Source organism: Ailuropoda melanoleuca, chromosome 19 (assembly GCF_002007445.2).
Source record: "Ailuropoda melanoleuca isolate Jingjing chromosome 19, ASM200744v2, whole genome shotgun sequence".
Lineage (NCBI taxonomy): Eukaryota > Metazoa > Chordata > Mammalia > Carnivora > Ursidae > Ailuropoda > Ailuropoda melanoleuca.
In genome coordinates this window covers 8,618,855-8,635,685 of record NC_048236.1, presented here as the reverse complement: position 1 = coordinate 8,635,685, position 16,831 = coordinate 8,618,855, and the positions used below count along the sequence as shown (strand labels likewise).

General features: G+C 38.2%; 1 non-coding gene across 1 annotated transcript; it reads left to right on the top strand.

Annotated features, from left to right (window-relative positions):
- Positions 1–16,251: 16,251 nt before the first annotated feature.
- On the top strand, positions 16,252–16,379 carry LOC117797209. Its single transcript, XR_004622124.1, has one exon. It is a non-coding gene; the product is annotated as a small nucleolar RNA SNORA51 (small nucleolar RNA).
- Positions 16,380–16,831: the final 452 nt, after the last annotated feature.

The following is a 16,831-nucleotide window of genomic DNA, read 5'->3' as shown; positions in this document are numbered from 1 at the left end:
TTTGACATCTTTGATGAAATCGACAAATTCTTTGGAATACAGAAACCACCAAAGCTTATTCAAGATGAAATAGATAACCTGAATATCGCTATACCTAGTAAAGAGATCAAATTTTGAGGTTAAAAACTTTTCCACGAAGAAAACTCTCTAGGCCCAGATGACTTTACTGGTGAATATTACAAAACACTTGATACTAATTCTATGTGAACTTTTCTATAAAATTGAAGAGGAGGAAATACTTCCCAACTCAGTTCACGAGGTGGGCATTACCTTGATACCAAAACAAACAGAGATGTAGGAAGTAAAGAAAACTGCTGACCAAAATTCCTTGTGAACATGGATGCAAAAATTCTAAACAAAATTTACTCAAATTGAGGGGCGCCTGGGTGGCACAGCGGTTAAGCATCTGCCTTCAGCTCAGGGCATGATCCCGGCGTTATGGGATCGAGCCCCACGTCAGGCTCCTCCTCTATGAGCCTGCTTCTTCCTCTCCCACTCCCCCTGCTTGTGTTCCCTCTCTTGCTGGCTGTCTCTACCTCTGTCAAATAAATAAATAAAATCTTTAAAAAAAATTTACTCAAATTGAATTCAATGATACATAAAAAGGATGACACATAAGGAGCAACATGGTCCAATTCCAGAATGCAAGGTTGGTTTAACATTCAAATCAATCAGTGTAATGCACCTTATTAATCAACTAAAGAGATACAGACGTAGTAAAGAGAAGGGCCATATGCACCCCAATGTTCATAGCTGCATTGTCCACAATAGCCAAATCATGGAAGGAGCCGAGATGCCCTTCAACAGATGACTGGATTAAGAAGCTGTGGTCCATATATACAATGGAATATTACTCAGCTATCAGAAAGAACGAATTCTCAACATTTGCTGCAACATGGACGGCACTGGAGGAGATAATGCTAAGTGAAATAAGTCAAGCAGAGAAAGACAATTATCATATGATTTCTCTCATCTATGGAACATAAGAACTAGGATGATCGGTAGGGGAAGAAAGGGATAAAGAAAAGGGGGGTAATCAGAAGGGGGAATGAAACATGAGAGACTATGGACTATGAGAAACAAACTGAAGACTTCAGAGGGGAGGGGGTGGGGGAATGGGATAGACTGGTGATGGGTAGTAAGGAGGGCACGTATTGCATGGTGCACTGGGTGTTATACGCAACTAATGAAGCATCAAACTTTACATCGGAATCTGGGGATGTACTGTATGGTGATTAACATAATATAATAAAATAAAATTTAAAAAAATCAACTAAAGAGTAAATCTATTTGATTATCTCAATACATACAGAACAACATTTAATAAAATCTAACAGCAGTTAAGACTCTTGGTACTTTAGGAATAGAGGGAAACTTATGCGACCTCATAAATTCATCTACATACAACTTACAAGTAACATCATTCTCAATTGTGAAAGACTAAATGCTTTTCCCTTAAGATCAGTAAGTATAAATATACATCTGCTTTCACTTCTTCTATTCAACATTTTACTGGGAGTATTGGTGGTGGAATAAGCTATGAAAAAGAAAAAAAAGAAAGCTCTTTCCATCTTGGGACTTCACCATCCCTTAGAGCTATGCTGTCCAACACTGTTGTCACTAGCCTGCGTGTGGTTATTGAGCATTTGAAATGTGATGCACTGTTGAACTAAGATGTATGGGAAGTGTGAAATACACACAGATCTTGAAAACGTAGTATAATTTAAAAAAAAGTAAAATATTGAATTAATAGTTTTTAAATTATATATGGAAATGATATTTTTAATATATGAAGTTAAATAAAATATGTTATTAAAATTAATTCCACCTTTACTTTTGAACATTTTTGTGGGGCTATTAGAAAAGTTAAAATTCCACATGTGACTTCTATCGTATTTTTGTTAGGCTGTACTGTCCCAGCGCTCTCTTGGAAGATAGAAGAAACAGTGCAGATGATCCTAACCTTTTATAGGCCAGGCCTGAAAGAGATATATACCACTTCTGTCCCAGTCTTCTGGCCAGAACTCAGACATAGAGCTTCACTTTCCTGGGACATGAAAATAAGGGTGTTGGGGCCCCTGAGTGGCGCAGTCGTTAAGCTTCTGCCTTAGGCTCAGGGCGTGATCCCGGCGTTCTGGGATCGAGCCCTGCATCAGGCTCCTCCACTGGGAGCCTGCTTCTTCCTCTCCCACTCCCCCTGCTTGTGATCCCTCTCTCGCTGGCTGTCTCTATCTCTGTCAAATAAATAAATAAAATCTTTAAAAAAAAAAAGAAAAGAAGGGTGTGCTCAGGAGAAATAGGAAGTGGATTTTAGTGACCACATAAGTTGTCCTTTCGGCATGTATTTGTGATTATGTGTGTGAATAAATGTCTTGCTACCCGTGCCAGAGACCAGCTCCTTAAATCTTACCATTTGGAGTCTTTCTCTACTGACCTTGCACATGGAGTCTCATTGAATACTTTTTTATAAAAGATTATTTATTTATTTATTTATTTATGAGAGAGAGAGAGAGAGAGAGAGAGAGAATGCAGGCATGAGTGAGTGAGGGGGGAGGAGCAGAGTGAGAGGGACAAGTAGACTCCGTGCTGAGTGCAGAGGCCCTCATGGGTCTCGATATCAGGACCTTGAGATCATGACTTGAGCCGAAATCAAGAGTTGGACGTTCAACCAACTGAGCCACCCAAGGTGCCCCATCACTGAATACTTTTTGACTGGTTTGAGTAAATTGAATTCACTAATACATAAAAAGGATGATACATAATGAGTAACAATTCCAGAATGCAAGGTCGGGATGGGGTGGAGGGGTGAGTGCAAATGGAGGAATAGTTGGAAATTTGACAGAGGAAGAAATTTATGGAAGGTCAGGAATATAGACTTGGTGCTGGAGAATATAAAGTGATTGCATGATTGGAGTGCAGGGGAGATGGTGAGATCATTATTTAAGACATTCGATGCTGTGGACCTGATATATTAGAGCGGGCAAAAGCTTTGAATCAGTGAGGACTGGGAGAAAGCTGTTGATGATGTACTGAGGTCAAATCAGGTTTATTTAGAATATGTATTCGGAGACAGGAAGGAAAAAGTGCTGTGTTACTAACCTGCTAAACTTTGTTGCTTCTCTTTCTAAACAAAGATATCAACTCTGTTTTTTTTGACGTGGTACGCAGCAGACTTCTGTTTGTTTATTCTTCACATGCAAATTGCCTCTTGTTTTCCAGCCGGTCTGCTCATTTCAAAGCCGACCAGGATTGGTGGGAGGCTTATGGCTTTGTAGCCCCAAATAACAAGGAAATGCTGAAGTTTCTTCATTTTTAGAAAAATTCCATGTGGCGTGCCATGAAATCAAGCTGTGTCTGTTTGGTGTCAGTCTCTTTTATCATACCAATTGTTTCAGAACTTTCCTTCCACTGAAAGGGTAGTGGAAGTCCATACACCTGAGAAGGGAGTCATCTTGGTGGGGGGTGGGGGGCACCCCATAATTCCCATGTGGGTTGGTGGGAGTGTTGGTAACAGTTGTAATGGATAGTAACACTTGGGTGTTAACCCACCTGCATTGTCTTAAAAAGAGATATCTTTAATCTTTTTGATGATGTCTGGAGTGGAGACAGTGGAAAATCTGCCTCTAACTTAGCAGTGGCAACTGTGTGTGTGTGTGTGTATGTGTGTGTGTGTGTGTGTGTGTGTGCATACGTTAGCAAAGGATTTTCTGTCCTCACTCTATAGTGGTTATAGATGAAGGTGAAATAGATTGAAGTGATTATAAATGTAGACTGAATGTCTAACTAGTCTTTGCAATATTGTGATCAGACAACCCTGTAATAAAACATACAAATAAGCTTGCATTTTATGTTTTTTGTCATTAGAACATCTTTAAAACATTTAAATAGCATTTTCTGCTGTTATAAATGTGTGGTATCTATCATGGCATTTTATCTTTGGATCAATCCTTTGAGGTAAGGAGAATACAATTTTTCTCATTTAGTAGGCTAATGAAACCAGGATCCAAACAGGGAAAGTGGTTGACTCTGGTTTATGCCATACTGTGATTGGTGGTAGAGCTGAGACTGTAGATGTGTATAATCTTGCTTCATCTCTAGGGGCAGATGAGAGGAAGCAGGTATAGGCAAATCTTAACTGGAATGTGATCCAATTAGTTGGAATGTGGATGACTTGTTTTAGAACCATTCGGGATTGCTGTTAAAAATTCAGATTTCTGTGCCTCGGGAAGAGCCACTGAGTCACAATCCCCAGAAACAGCACCTGAGAATCTGCATCTGTAAAAACTACCTTGGGTGATTTCATGCATACCTAAGTCTGAGAACCACTGAAAAGTAGAGGGCAGGTAGGCCCTGGAGCCGAAAAGTTCTAGATTTGAAGCAGGGCTGTTCTCTGAAGCTATTTGACACTGAACTTCAGTGTTCTTGTATTTAAAATATAGATAATAACTCATGCAATTATGGAAAATTTTTAACGTGCAAGAGGAAATGCAGTGGAAAAGTGATTTCTTAAAAAATGTCGAGTATAGTTTTATCCCCAATGTGAGTCTGCCCTATTGCTGAGGGGCAGGTGCAAATTCAAACCCTTTTGTATTACCCACATAAGACTAAAGGAAGAAAACAAAAATTAGTAAAAACAGGGGTGCCTGGGTGGCGCAGTTGTTAAGCGTCTGCCTTCGGCTCAGGGCGTGATCCCGGCGTTATGGGATCGAGCCCCACATCGGGCTCCTCCGCTATGAGCCTGCTTCTTCCTCTCCCACTCCCCCTGCTTGTGTTCCCTCTCTCGCTGGCTGTCTCTATCTCTGTCAAATAAATAAATAAATAAAATCTTTTAAAAAAAATTAGTAAAATAAATACACGCTGAAAAATAAGACAGATTTGGCTATAGGTCATGCAAACTTATATAGCTAACTTAAGAACCCGTGTAAAAACCATGGGCTCCTAAGTTGAGAAGGAAACATAAAACTTCTGAACTTTTAGAGTTTAGGTTGTTTCTAGCACAATGTAATTCAGCTTGGTTAAATTTTTTTGAAAATTCAATTCCCCTGGCAATCCTAGAAGCAGGACACGAATAAGTTTCAAAAGAAAAAAATCTTTGTTGTTTGCATAGCACAGCTTTCCATTCAGTTGGAAAAAATTACTAAAATTTCCCTTGAAAAGCAGTGATTGAAATGTTCTAAAAAATTCAAAGAACTTTTTTGAAAATATCAGCTTCAAAACAGAATTTCTCAAGGTTTTTATAAAACCCAAACACCAAAACCCTGATGGGTGCTCTCTTATCTCAGGCCTGTGTGTCATCAGCTGATCTGATGCTCTGAATATTTTGGGGAAAGGAATTTTATGTATCATGGGGCCAGATTTATCCCAGTGCCTCAGCTTCATGCTGGGGATTGGGCCAAAAACCGATGGAAACTCATTTTTGTTTTTTTTATTTATATTTGTTTTGTTATTTTGTTATTTATTTTTGTCAGGCAGAGAAGTTAATAAGAATGATAAACCTTTCTTGAACTCATTGTTTGGGCCAGACACTGTACCAAGTGCTTGGAAAATATGAAATGAATAAAACAAGATTCCTATCCTGTAAGCATCAACAATTTCTTATTCATAGTCTATAGAGAGGAAATTAAGATGCTGAGGAATTTATATAAACATCTATCACTACTTTAGAATCCTTTAGGGGCTCAAAGCATGGAACTACCAACTTGATTTGAGGGATCTTTAGGAGTGAAACATTTCCTGGAATATCTATTACACAAAGAGATGCTTGGTCACCTAGAGAATCAAGAATTTAGGATGTTTTTTTGTTCTGACCCTGACATCCTATCTGAGCAAGGACCAACCTTTTTGACATTTCACCCAAACTTCAGAAAGAGAAATTTTTTAGAAAACATCTAAATCATGTTGGGATGTATTTTTGCTGAACCAACTGGCTAGTTTAATGTTCAAGAGAGAGACCAGGGAGGGGAATTGGTTTAATTGATTGTACCATTCATGGAAGTTGAGAAAATTGATTTAGAAAACAAGTACACAGAAATGGGAGAAATATTACTCTGCATATTCTGAGTAAGAGAGCAACTCATTTGGAAAACATTTGAACCAAAGGTGCTAGGTTCATCATTATCCTGCTTGTTCTGCCTGTGAAAAATTCTTGTTTTTTTTTTTTTTTTAAGATTTTATTTATTTATTTGAGAGAGAGAGCATGAGCAGTGGGGAGAGGAAGTAGGCTCCTTGCTGAGCAGGGAGCCCAATGTGGGACTTGATCCCAGGACCCTGAGATTATGACCTGAGCTAAAGGCAGACGCTTAACAGACTGGGCTGTCCAGGTGCCCCGAAAAATTCTTTAAGTGTAAATTTAATTCTTCAAATCTGCATTTTAGTATGTCATCATGGTACCCTTCTATACTATACTTGTTAAGGGTAGTGAATAAACATTTGCATAGCTGGTGATGGACAAACCCGACTCAGAAACAGGTAACCCAGCCTGGCTTCTAGATCAAGAAATAGCGCTGAGATGTGACTTGTCCATAAGTTGCCATAGCTCTGCTTTTACTGCTGTTACGTACACCGTGACTATTGCACAGGAGTGCTGGAGAGACCTAAGTAAATCAGGGAAAGTTCTTTGAAAAATGTGAGAGTCACATTCAGACTTCATCTATTACTGTAAAGTCCTTAAAAATTGGCATTACATTTAGAATTTCTCTGTGAGGTTGCATCATTAACCTATGATAGCTATATTTGAAGGGGGGAATTTTACCAACAATTGAATCAATGAACTAAAACATTAAATAAAATTTTACATCCCACAGAGCCAAATTTCATTAGATCTTATGAAGAATTGTTTGCTAATTGATTTTCAAACCCGAGTCGGGCTTGGTTTCAAGGACTTAAGCAGGTTCTACGAAGCATTATTTCTTCAGGTCACTTTGGAATCAAGGGTCAAAACTTTTAGAAAACAATGGCATAATTTCTTTAAAATTTTGCAATGAGGGGCGCCTGAGTGGCGCAGTCGTTAAGCGTCTGCCTTCGGCTCAGGGCGTGATCCTGGCGTTATGGGATGGAGCCCCACATCAGGCTCCTCCGCTATGAGCCTGCTTCTTCCTCTCCCACTCCCCCTGCTTGTGTTCCCTCTCTCGCTGGCTCTCTCTCTCTCTCTCTCTCTGTGTCAAATAAATAAATAAATAAAATCTTTTAAAAAAATTCGCAATGAAAATAAAAATATTATTGACTCTGAGGAGTCCTGCAAAGAAAAAAGCCACTGTGTTTATTTTTGTTTAACCAACATTTCTTAAACCTAGTTGATGGGAAGAACCCCCTCTCATTTTAGTTGGCAGAAGGTAACCTCTATTTCACATCTGTTTTCTTTTTTTTTTTTTTAAGTTGGATATAGGCTCATCCAGGGAGTTTAAAAAAGTTAGTTAACTAAAGTTGAATATCTTAGGCTTAGGAATTAATTATGTTAGCAATCTTGTATGGACATCTTTTTCTCAAGTTATAATCATTACCATCCCACAGAATTTATGGTGTACAGAACACATTCCCAGAAATCCTGGTGTCAGGGAATGACGAACTATCTATGGAGTGAAGATTGCATCTGGTTTAGAGATATCATTTGTCTACCAGCAGTAGTTTCTGTCCACAAACCCTCCCAATCATCTTATTTTCAATTACCTGTTGGATCAGTGCTGACCGCACTAGCAGGCAGATCAAGGGGCAGAATGTTAATTTCTTTGGTTATGAAAGTCTTTGTACACACAGCATTCTTTTTGCTTTCTCTTCTCCATTAGTTTTTTGCTTACCAAATCGTTTTTCAACCTTCTTATGTGGTTTTTCATTCATTCAACAGATATTGGAGCACCTGTTTTATGTTCGGAACCATGCTAACGGGTGATATAAGAGATAAGATGTGATCCCTGCCTGAAGGCCTGTGGGTCCAGCAGTGAACAAGAACAAGGCTTTCTTTGCTCTCAAGGAGCTTCTTGTCTGCTTTTCGGCTTCTGGTCCATCCGCCTGGCTGTGATCCCACTGAAAGCTCTAACACTGATATTTTATCCATTCCTCAGCTATGATTTACATCATTGATTTCTGACTTTCAGATCCTTCATGCTACACAGTTGGTTGCTGGCACTCAGGTGGCATTGACAACTAATTTCTCAGACTTCCTCTAGACCCAGGGTACTCTCCAACGGGCCTAGGGGGGCCTCAGTGTTGCCTCAAGGCTTTCAATCTGTCCTGGCTGCACAACCACCACAAGGGGAATGAGGAAATGTTTAAAGGCTGTAGAACTCCCTCAAACAAGCTTTTGGAATCTGCTTCCCTCGTCTTGTCAAACAGGCTGAGTATCTATCCGAGATGATTTAGGAGTGTTAATGTGACATTTGTTGGTGGGTTTTCGAGCACAGAGAAGATTTTGATGTTTCCTTAGTCTTTTGAGTTAGTGCTAAATTTATTATAGTATTAAACTCTAAGTCTTATTTTACTTAAGCTTTTTGATTTTCATATGTAGTAAGTTTTAGCAGTTATTTTCAAGGGGGCTTTTGATCAATGTTCAATCAACTTTGATAGAACACAATAAATGCTTTTCATAATCAGTTCATTTTCAAAGTTCATTAGTCTGATATCCTTACACATTTAAAACTGTGTTTATAAGTTCAATATATTCAACTTTCATTTATAAATACTTCTGATACTGAACTTAGCAAGTAAAACAATTCAAGTACTAAATGCTAATACGTCTAGCAATTAAAGTTTATAAATATAGTGAACCACATTTTTAATAATTTCAAGAATGTTTACAATCATCATTAAATGAACTTATACCTTTCAACTTGAAATAAAAAAGCTGAAATCAATTATTTAATTACATATTTTGCATGTTTGATTATACATTCACGTTTACATATTCAGTTATGGGCCTGAATCCTAAAGATATTTATCTATCTTACAAATAGTTTAAACACCAAATCTGCAGAGTAATCTTTACACAAATTATTAATAAGGTTTTGATTTACTTAATACATCTTCTTGAATAAAAAAAGACTTCTCAGAGTTATAAGACATTTATCCACCAGTGAACAATTTTATTTTTCTGAGAAAGTTGTGGCTATCAACTCCAGGAAACTTAGGCCCAGGGAATTTTGGCCAGGACATAAAACCTAGGATTACAGATATACAGGGTAATTCTAATTACAATGCTGACAGATGTATCGAATTCTTGTTTGTGGCCTCCACGACGCTCATGTGCTGTAAAGAACTTAGTCCTATTGTTCATAATCCTGGGTACAAGTCATACCATTAATTGATTTTCTGTCTGAACTGAATAGAGAAGTCTTATAAATTCCTCTACTGCTGATTTGAACTTGAACCCTCGGAAGACAAATCTGACTCCAAAGATACTTTTAATGTTATTCCATTGGATAGTTCACACCCTCGTATAAACCTTTTTTAACCTCATTTAAATTAAAAAAAATGTAATTGTGGCAAAATAGATAGAACATAGAATTTATCATCCTAACCATTTTTAAGTGTACAGTTCAATGGCATTCAGTACATTCACTTTGTTTTGAACTTTCTATTTCTATTAATTTGACTACCCTCGGTACCCCGTGTGAGTGGAATCATACAGCATTTGTCCTTATACAGGCTTATTTCACTTAGCATCATGTCCTCAAGGTGTGTCCATGTCATAGCATGTCATTTACCTGTCAAAAGACACTTGGGAACCTCCAACGTTTGGCTATCATGAACAATGCTGCTATGAATATGGATGGACAACTATCACTTTGAGTCCCCGCTTTCAATTTTTTGTGCAATACCCAGAAGCAGAATCGCTGAATCATATCGCAATTCTATTTTTAATTTTTAAACAAACTGCCACACGTTTTAACTTCTTTTAATCTTATGTCGTGATTAGGTAGAGAGGACTCTGCTCATCCACTATATCCCCACTAAGGTTGCTGCTGACTTTTCTTTTTTTTTTTTTTTAAGCTAATTCTTGTGCTGGATGACTGAATTCATTCAATAATGTTTATTATTTTTTTCTGAATTTAAGACCATATTGACTGGATCCTGAACATCACTCATGGCTTTGCCTTCATTCAGAAGTAGGAAAAAGGGGCGCCTGGGTGGCACAGCGGTTAAGCGTCTGCCTTCGGCTCAGGGCGTGATCCCATCGTTATGGGATCGAGCCCCACATCAGGCTCCTCCTCTATGAGCCTGCTTCTTCCTCTCCCACTCCCCCTGCTTGTGTTCCCTCTCTCGCTGGCTGTCTCTATCTCTGTCAAATAAATAAATGAAATCTTAAAAAAAAAAAAAAAAGAAGTAGGAAAAAAACCATACAGCTTTGGCGCTTCGAGTTTATCCAGGGACCTTAGCTATGAGTTTGTTAGAAATGCAGAGTCTCAGGCCCCATCACAGACCTACTGAATCAGAATTTGCATTTTAGCAACCTCTCCAGGTGGTCATTATGCCCATTAAAATGCATGCATGCAGAGCACCAACTTAGATGATTTCTCATGGCTCTTTTAATTTTGGAAGATGTGTAAACCTTAGAGTGAGCACAGATAATGTTATCTGGTATTTGCTAAGCATTTTTATTCCTTCTGTTGGGTCAGTATCAGATCTCAATGGATTAAGTCTATAAGAAGAACTTTTGGTCATGGGTCACAGCACCAGTGAGCTCTGGAACATTCTAGAATTCCAGTTGTCTGGGAAATCAATTATTTAGGTGATATTAAGCCAGGAGTCAGGGACCCGGAAAAACACAGAAGTGAGGGTAGAATATCTGGCAGAGTAAAGAAGTTACCAGAATATAGTCAATTTCTCAAGGGCAGGAATCATGTCTTGTTTAAATTTGCATTCTCACAGCCTAGTGCTGTATGTGGCATAGTGTTGAATAAATATTTGTCCAACTCAGTATTTGCAGAACTAACAAAAATGAAGTCTGAGGTCTAGATATTGGGGTCTGTAGTACCAACAGTTGAATGGAGGAGTTATAGTCTGTCATAGTGGTACCGTTAACCCTTCTGAAGACTGAGACCCTTTTGAGGGTAGATTTGGGCATTTATACCTGGCTGTACTTTGACCTAAAGCGGCTCTGCCATGGGAGTCTGGAGAATTTTAAGTCCTGACAGTGTGAAGCTGGACTCTAAATAGAAAAAGGTAGTCTTTGGTCTTTAGGAAATCACTTTTTAAAACAGACCGAATGGTTGCAGAGAAAGGTGACCTAGCTTTGAGAAAACCCAATACATAAATATCAGAACTGCCAAAAGAGATCAATGTTACTGTCATGAAACTGCCTTAAATTTCCATCCCGAAACCTCATTTTAAAATAGTTTTATTTTAAAATGTTCTTTTTCTTTGGGAAGAACATAAACTCTTTCAGGAAACAGCTCTGGGAACTCTGTACTAGGACAGGTTGGGAACTCAAGTTATTACTAGAATGTTTCTGAAAGAAGATCTATTGGACATACAATTCAAGGTCACCCAGCTACTAATTCTAATAAAAGAAAAACATAGCTAGTGCTTGTAATGTTTCCTTTTAATAAGAAAAAAAGAGGAATGTTTTTCTTTAAGGTTCTAGTGTTAGATATTAAAGGTAAGCTTAGACAATAAGCAGAGAGACTCCTGAGCAAACAGGGGGCTAGAATTGGAAGAGAAGAGTCTCTTTAATTGACTCAAGTAGTAAGTGGGACAGAAGAGAAATCCACCTGCCCAGTAAACTGTAAAGAGGTTAAATGAAGAGTTGCTCCAACAGAAGGACTGAGTATCTCAAGGAAGTGTTAATATGTTAAAGAATATTGATTTTGGCCCACCCAATGCTTGAAGACTTGACACTTCAATGGCTTTTAAACTACAAGGTAGGGAATTTGACTTCAAGTTAGAATTCAGAATAAATGATAAAGGAAAGTTAAGGATCAATTAAAAAAAGGTAATAGGTATAGGGATTTCCTTTTTCAAATTCTTCTCTAAAATGTGTTATTGAAATACATTAACTCAACAAATAGTCATTGAATACCCAAATACTGTGCCAAGGGCTATGGAGGATTAAATTATGGGATCAATATTCAAAAGCTACAACTTTAGGCAATTTGTGCTAAAAACAGAGCATTTCTTATGTATGGCAGGGGAAGATCGCTTCTTACTGGAATGATGATGGAAGAATGGAAGAGGGGACAATGAAATTGAGCATTCATTGAAGGATTTTTATAACTAGAGGAGATGACAAAGCATTTTAGATACAAAGAATGAGTGAACAAAGGCTTATAGTAAACATTCATTTAGCCCCCTCTATGTACTAGGCATTATATTCTTGCACTAGTTTTTAAAAAAGATGAATATGACACAGAAGTGTAAAAAGAAAAAACGTATGTAAGAAATAGTGAACACATCTGATTTGACTTAACAAATGTTTCTTATACAGGGAAAATGTGGAAGATGAATCTGAGAAGGAAACTGGAGACTGATGATGAAGATCCTTGAAAGCTAGACTAACTCTGATTATTAAAGTAGCTAAATATAAAGAGCATGGAAGGTTATATTTGGGTGAGTTAAATGGAAAATCATTCCTAGTTTTGATCTTGAATCTCAAAGCAAATATTGGAGGGACCACCACCTGGTGGCAGAGTACTTACATTGCATCATCTGTTATTAAGAGATACATAAACATTCTGAACTTTCCAACTGCTAATCTTTATTTATAAAATGATAAAGAATATGATAAAGAAATAAGAGATGATTATTCATTGTGTAAGTCTTCTCCACCAGATTCCATCCTAAAAAGAGAAATCCCTGAGAGCATCTAAAATGACTTTTTTTTCCTAAAAAAATTCAATATATCTTTAAATAGAAAAATGGTGAGAATACTCCCTATTTACTTGCCCAAATTACTTTGGCAATTGATTATAATTCCACCAACTGTCTGATGACAACATGAGGAAAGAGATTTAACAATTTTATTTTTGAGATATTTTAATCTTAAAATATTCTTTTTATTCTTTAGCTCTATCTTGATTTGGTGGTGGTTACACATGTGATAAAATTTCATAGAACTACATACATACATACATAAAACTAGTGAAATCTGAATATCTGAAGTCTCTAAGATCTGAATTAAGTCTGTGGTTGTACCAATATCAATTTCTGGTTTTAACAATGTGCCATAGTTTTGTGAGATGTTACCATTGGGAGAAATTTGGTAAGAGGTACATGTGAATCCTCTGTATGATTTTTATGTAACATACATAATTATTTAAAAATGGAAACTTAATTTTAAGTATCATTTAGCTCAACTTCTACAAAGTTCAACTGCAGAAATGAAGTATAAAAATATTTACAAATGATCAGGGGCCCCTGGGTGGCTCAGTCAGTTGAACATCTGCCTTCTGCTTGTGTCTTGGTCCTGGGGTTCTGAGATCCAGCTCTGTATTGGGCTACCTGCTCAGCGGGGAGCCTGTTTCTCCCTCTTCCTCTGCCCCTCTCCTTCCCCCCCCCATCGTTCTCTCTCTCTCTCTCAAATAAATAAATAAAATCTAAAAAAAAAATTTACAAATCACCATTTGTAACTATAAATTCTATCAAAGAAAGACTGTATCTTGGAAATTAAAGGATGTTAAGTATGAGCATTTATATTAATTTTCTTTCTAAGTTAAAAATATACTCACCCAGATTAATGCATTTTGTTCTCACTTATTATTTATAGATTTCTTTTGTCTCTGTCAAATGTGTTTATACATTGAATGACACATTAACATTGTAGAAAAATTGGAACAAATCAGAAAATAAAAAAGTAAGGTAAAAGGAATTATTATCACTCGGACCCACTCAAATAGTATAGTTTTTTCATCAAGCCATTCATCCATTCAACATTTATGAGCAAGTCTCTGCTCTGGATGCTCTTTGATAATATAGATTAGTGAATGGTGCAGCCTCTGGTGCCTTCTCTAATTTTCACAAAGCATCCCTAAAGGCTCAAAAGGTAGATATATACAAGGAACTTACATTAGTAACTATCTCAAATATTGTTGTATTAAATGAGCTTTTCTATATGTCTAGCATGCAGTAAGCACTATGGAAGTGTTAGCTATTATTATTATTATTATTATTATTATTAAATTACTAGAATTTGTCATAAGTATTTGACCACAAGAAAAGTAGCAGGGCTCAATGATCACAGAATGCAGAATCAAAGAACTTTGGTTTTTCATCAACAAAAAATTCTGAGTCCTTTCACATACCAGGCATTGGGGAGAAAAAATAGATGCTCCCTCCCACTGTTCCCATAATATAGCTTACATTCACTTGTCAATATTTTGAAAGAACCCACCAAGATTAATGAATTGCATTTATCTTATTTAATGGCTTTAATTAAGTGCATTGTGCTGGATGACAAGTGGGAGGGTAGGAGATAGGAAGTGCAAAGTTTAAGACCATCTCTGTTCTCCAGAGTTTCTGGTATTAAAGAAGACATCGAGAATATCAAGACAAAATGATAAAGTGTCAAAGCACACAGGACAGGGAGAAGTGAGTTGTTGAGGCCTGTGGTAACCATGCCATTTTTTATGGAACAGAGAGGACACGGGCTGGGGCTTAAAGAATGTGTACGTCAAATTCCTCTCTGAAATGACTTTTTGGGTATGTGGCGTAGACTAGTTAGCCCCTCTCTAAATCTGACCTCTCCCCCTCTCAGGAACATAGCAAAAGTTATACATAACACTTCCAGTCCTATCCTATGGAAACTCCCATTTGATGCTCCATGTGCCTTGTTTTCTCCAAATTTTGGCTGAATGGTGACATTAAGGGCAAACATGGAAGCCACATGTTGAAGTCAGCAGAGACCCCATGAGCCTGAATCCCTGTATGACCACATGGAACTGAATTTTTCCCTCCCTTCCCTCCCCCTAATTCCTGGTCTTCACTTGAATAAAAAATCAACTGTCTTCTCATCTGTTTCTAGGTTGGCCTGTTATAGCAGCCGGCTTTAACATACTATGTAACATGATCAGACTGACTTAAAATTTTTTTAGCACTTTTGACAGTGTAAAAGTCAATATAATACAACATGCAAACTCTGAATCAGCTGAAAATATCCAGTGTACGCTGAGGTTAAGGTGAGGTTGCCAGGGGAGGGAGACATGGGGCGTGGGGGGGTGGGGGGCTCTTGTATAGTCATTAACAGATGCCAATAAATTCAGAACTGAAGATTATGTGCATGAATCTTTTGTTTAACCGATATAGATACACATGAGAGACTTGCCTCGTATCTTAACTGGGATATGTGGAAATGCCTACTCCTCTTCACGAGAGCCTGTGTGACTCCTGACACCTAGGCTGGCTCCCTTTCCTATTTAAATAACTGTTAAGTCTCATCTAAATTACGTTTTAACTTATGTACCAGTGGTAAAACTAAAAAAGCAATTTCGTCATCCTCTTTTTTTTTTTAAGATTTTATTTATTTGACAGAGAGAGAGAGCGCGCACAAGCTGGGGGAGTGGGAGAGGGAGAAGCAGGCTCCCCGCCGAGCATGGAGCCCAACGTGGGGCTTGATCCCAGGACCCTGGGATCATGACCTGAGGTGAAGGCAGACACCCAACCGACTGAGCCACTCAGGCGCCCCTCGTCATCCTCTTTCTAAAAATGACTGTGCTTCAGACATAATTGTTACCTCTGCTTTATCTTCCCTGGCTATACTCCAGAGTCCATTAAAATCCTTGATGAAATTTGTCAAATAAAGCTCACCAGTTTATAAATACGAATGTTCGCAAGTTTTCCTTTTGGTGTGAATCTAGCTCTCTCTTTGACTTTAGGGGCCTCGGGCAGTCAAGGGGATGGATTTTTTTATACATCACAGCTTATGCCATGGCTGAATAAAGAGCAGTTACTGGCTGGTGGGCTATCGTGTGGATTCACGTGCAGGGGCTAAATGACCATAACTGGGCAAGTGGTCGCAGCTGGATCACGAGGGGCCAGATAAGGACAGTGAGAGCAGAAGCTGAGACTCAGGACTTAAAATTAGGACGCCTTACGTTCCCATTGCCTAGTACCAGTATTGACTCTTGACCTTTGGAAGATACTGACCCTGTAAGTGAGCAGAATTTGAACTTCGGGGAGAGAAATGTGGGACAGAAAAGAGGCAGGTCTTAACACACATCTGGGTTTTTCAGTCTGTCTTCCATGATTGACATACCTTCCCCTTTTTGTCTGGAAGTGCTTCTTTATTTAGACAAAGCCCCAGTGTCTTCTGTCTTAAAATGACTCGGGTACCCCCTGGTGCTTACCACTGGCTGTGTTCTTACACCGACTGCACCGAAAAAGGAGGCAGAGTAAACCTACCCATATACCCCAGCCCAGGCCCTTTGCCTGGTCTGTATTGTGAATGGGAGGAATGGAGAAAATAAATAAGTAAATAAATAAAATGACTGGGGCAGTGATAATGCTCTAAAAACCAACTCCTTTCTCCCAGATGTGAACAAAGGAGAAATTCCAAAATCTCTTGAGTCCTTGTCAAAATTCTTGGGAATAGTTGAAAAGTCTCCGTAATGACAAAAGGAGCTATGTTGGAAATTTGAGGGATTATTTGCAAGTACAGATCCTAACTAAGTAGGTTTAGTTTTTGAGTTCTGCTAGGGACACCGTGGAAGGTAATACACCTTAGGCTATGGAGGCATTTGTGTTTTTGGATGTCAGATGGGTGCTTAAGACAGAGATCCAGGTCTTGCTGACTTTCAGTGTGTCACCTAGAGAGTTGATGGACAGACAGATGCCCCATATTCCTCATGTTTTTGTTCCGAGAAAGAGTAGTGCCAAAACCACATCCTGTTAAGTGCCACATCTAAGAGGA